The sequence below is a fragment of the Cajanus cajan genome, chromosome 4 (genome assembly GCF_000230855.2).
Source record: "Cajanus cajan strain Asha chromosome 4, NIPB_CcT2T_4, whole genome shotgun sequence".
NCBI lineage: Eukaryota > Viridiplantae > Streptophyta > Magnoliopsida > Fabales > Fabaceae > Cajanus > Cajanus cajan.
Window position 1 is genome coordinate 7,727,517 of NC_138520.1, and position 4,377 is coordinate 7,731,893.

Sequence of the window (4,377 nt, forward strand, 5' to 3'; positions counted from 1 at the left end):
AAAGTGTATGCGAGGGAAAACTCCAGCCGAAGAATTGCATTTTGATCCTGAAATTGAAAGAACGGCAAGGAGGAACAATAGTAGAACAAGAAGGCTTAGACAGTTAGAGAGAATCCAAAAATAACAGCAAGATCTTCTGAGTTCTTCAACTTCATCAAATCAACCATTCCTTGAATCAGAAATGGCTGAAGAGGGAACAAGTGGACTAGCCAGGCCTCCTAGAAGGACCCTAGGTGATTATGCACAACAACATGGTCCTAGGCATTTCTCTAGCATTGCAGCTCCAAATACTTCTTGAGCCATGGAGATGAAGCCTGCCTTCCTTACTTTGGTTAGCTCACAACAATTTGCTGGCCTTGATCATGAGGACCCATACTCACACCTTTCAAATTTCTATGAGTTATGTGGAACAATGGGAATACCTGAAGGTGATGAGGAAGCTTTATATTTGAGGTTGTTTCCATTCTCTTTAACAGGAAAAGCTAAAGTTTGGTTACAATCTCACCCAAATCAAAGTTTGATAAGCTGGGGTGATGTGGAAAACAAGTTTGTGAATAGATTTTATCCATCATCCAAGTATATTAAAGCCAAATCAGAAATCACTACTTTCAGGCAAGGTGCAGATGAACCATTTTGTGAAGCCTGGGAGAGATTTAAGTCATTGCTCAGAAAATGTCCTAACCACGGGTTTGAGGATATAGCTCAACTTAACTTCTTTGTGAATGGAATCAAGCCTGAGGTGAAGATGTTATTGGATGCAGCAGCTGGTGGCACCATGATGACTGTAAGCCCAGAAGAAGCCACTCAAATTATAGAATCTTTGGCATCTTCTGATCACCAAGCAGAGCATGGGAGACACCAATTTCATAAAAGAAAAGTTCTTGATCTCAGTACTAATGATGCAATCCTTGCACAGAACAAGTTGTTGTCTCAACAGATTGAAGCATTGACTAAGCAGATGGCCAAAATTCCACAACAGCTTCATGCTATTGCTTCTTCTTCAACTCAATCACATTCTTCTTTAAAGTGTGATTTTTGTGGGGGAGATCATTCCAATGGTCATTGTTCTGAAACTTCAAATGAAGAAGAAGTCAACTATGTGGGCAACCAACAGAAAGGAGGTAATTTTAATTCCCGTAATTATAATACTAACAATTATATGCAGGGAAATCAAGGTTGGAGAAACAACAACAACAACCAAGGTTATGGATGGAGGAATGAATCTGGACCATCCAATAGGCCACCACCACAACAACAACAGTAACATCAGCCTGCTTATCCTTCTATGCATGAAAGAACCAGCAAATTGGAGGATACTCTGAATCAGTTCATGCAAGTATCTATGAACAACCAAAAGAATACAGAGGCATCCATCAAGAACTTGGAGGTGCAAGTGGGTCAGCTAGCTAAACAATTAGCTGACATGTCTGGAGGCCCATTCTTAGCCAATACCAAGACCAACCCCAAGGAGCATTGCAAGGCCATAACAACAAGAATTGGGAAGGTAGTTGGTGCAGATGTTGGAGTGAGTGAGAACAATGAGGGTGCTGAGAATGAGGGAGAAAATAATGAATTGAAGGATGTTCCGCCAACTGGTCCCTTCGATTTGTCTACCATGCAGGCTTGTATGATGCAACACTTTCAGCACATGGAGGAGCAGCACCAATTGGAAATGGCTCATCTTCGCCATGTCCAACTTCAACAAGCTGCTAATCATCGAGGGCAAGTGGCTTTGCACTCTTATTTTTACCACTACACTTTAAATCAGGCCAGTACCGGTGGAAGCTTATATCCTTGGCCTACACCAGAGCAATTTCAAGATGCTATTCTTTGGCCTGGGGACAGTCTTGTCTTTTCAGGAGGAGATGGTGAGCCTGAGCAACCTCATGTAGGTGAACAAGGACAGAGGTCTGATGCTGAAGTTGAAGAAGAAGGAACTGATGGAGGAGAGGACAATGAAGAAGGAGTTGAGGATGAAGGGTCACTGTCACCCACTTTCTGAGCCATTTTCTGAGGAAGCAGAGTTTTACTTTAAATTCATGCAATTTTCAATTTCTGTCAATTTAAATTTCAATTATTTACATTTCTGTTAATTGTGTAAACTGTTTGGTGATTTGCTTGTTTTGGGTTAGATGCTTAGACTTCTGGTGTTTTGGTTGAATGTTATACTTGGTGTTTTGGTTGAATGTCATATTTGGTGGTGCAATTGCTAATGTTTGAATTTGGGATACTAATTGTTTTGTTTGGAGTTTGCACCTTAGTTACTCTAGAGGAGTAGTGTGAATATAAAAATAAAAAAAATGTAAATAGATATATATAATTATATATATAGATATTTTTTTTGGGAAACATTGAAAATTATTCTTGAGAGGTAGTAAATGAGATAGCTTTTAGATCAACAAAAAGTGAAAACACATCTTTTGATTCACCTTGAAATGGTTTGTTTTGAGACTTGCTTTGAGGTTGTACTCATCCATTTTGCTTGATCATGAAGTTGTGAGATATCTGATTAGCATGGCATGAAAGATCAGTAATTGAACATTTAGCCAAGCTGGTGAGTGAGAGAAACTAAACAGGGCATAGATCATATCATATATACTTTTACTTTGAGAGCCATCATCATAATATATGTGTTTGCATTGGTTGAATCTTGAATGATTGTTCTTGTGAGAAAGTTTTGGACAGGATCAAGGCATTCCCTTGTAAATAACTGAAATCTTTTTAAGCCTAGAGCCAAACAGCCAACCATAATTGAATCCATCCTTTAAAACTTGTTTGAGCCTTAACCTTCAAATCACCTTAAACCTTTCCCAAATACCAACTCATCACCCTGACCAAACTCTGGAGAGTAAATGAAAATGAATTGGGGATTAAGTTGGGGTAGTTGGTAAGAATTGCCAAGTGGAAAGAAAATGGAGAAAGTAAGCCAATGCAAGTTGAAGGGAAGAGTCACCCCTCCATCATTTTTCTCTGTTCACATTCAAGTGTGCTTGTTATTTTCATTCTGTCATTATTTTGATCTAAAAAATAAATAAAAATATTCAAATCAAATCAAATCAAGAGCAAAATAAACAAGCACCTGTATAAATAGTCTTAAAAGAGAGAGGGGTCTCTTGAAATCTAGGCAAAGAATCTTAAGGAAAGAGGGTGTGTAATTAGAGGAAGAAGTTGGCCTGAGAAATTTGGTTGGAGTTGAATATTTAGAGTGAGCATGATGGAGTGTTTGGTTCATGTTCATTTTACTCTCTTGAGTTTAAACCCTGTTAATCTGAAAAACCACATTCCTTTGTTAACCAAGCCTCAGTCAACCCTCAGCCTTCAAAAAGTCCTTGTGATCCTTAATTTTTTCTCAAAGAGTAGTACTGAAGAGATGATATCAATGCTTATGTTCATAGAAATGATGATTGGAATTGAGAGAAACACTCACCTTGGAGAGCCATTATTGAGAGAGTATGTTCAAATATTGGTTTGTAATGTTCATGCTATGATTTGCCTTACAATTTTTGTGGTTGAGCATGATTGTTGTTGTGGGCACCTCAGTGAGTAGGAAATTGGTTTATGATGGTGAATTGATTGAGTGTTTACCTATTTTTGATACAGAAGAAATCTCATGGTAGGAAGTGACTTTTTTTTGGTTTTTGATTGGTATCTTGTTGAGGACCAACAAGAGATTAAGTTGGGGTAGTTGTTGAGTGTCTTAGCATGAATGATCTGTTTCAAAGATCCCTCAATATAATGGAATGGTTGAGAGGATGAACAAAACTATTGTCAAAATAATGAGAATATTGTTATCTTATGCCAAGTTACCCAAGAGTTTTTGGGGTGAGGCTTCAATGACTACAATTGATTTGATCAACTTATCACCTTCAACTTTGTTGAATGGTGATGTTCTAAACAAGTTTTAGATAGGTAAAGATGTATCCTACAACCATTCAAAAGTGTTCGATTGTAGAGCATTTGTTCATGTTCCAAAAGATGAGAGATCAAAACTCGACTTCAAGACAAAATAATGCATCTTCTTGGAATATGGAAAAAGAGAGTTTAGGTATTAACTATGTGATATTTTTGATAAAAAGATTATTATAAGTGGAGATGTTTTTTTCTTTAAAGGCTAGAATATTGAACATATTTAGAAGGGTATTAAGTCTGTTATTTCTAGAGAACATCTAATCAATTTAGATCCAGTTCCTCTTCTAGAACATCATGGGGGAGATGCAATAGAAGATGTTGGAGATGTAGAAAATGAATCACCAAGTGATAATGATCCAAATGAAGAAGTAGTTGATGGTAACAAGAACGGCGTGGTACCAATTATGATATGGCTGAAGATTATGAGGAAGAAGAACAAGATGTTCAAGAGCCTAGTTAAGAAGGTCA

At 37.5% G+C, this 4,377-nt stretch overlaps 1 non-coding gene across 1 annotated transcript; it reads right to left on the reverse strand.

The window, feature by feature from the left end:
• Positions 1 to 584: 584 nt before the first annotated feature.
• LOC145957652 (small nucleolar RNA R71) lies at positions 585 to 690 on the reverse strand. Its single transcript, XR_014433695.1, has one exon. It is a non-coding gene; the product is annotated as a small nucleolar RNA R71 (small nucleolar RNA).
• Positions 691 to 4,377: the final 3,687 nt, after the last annotated feature.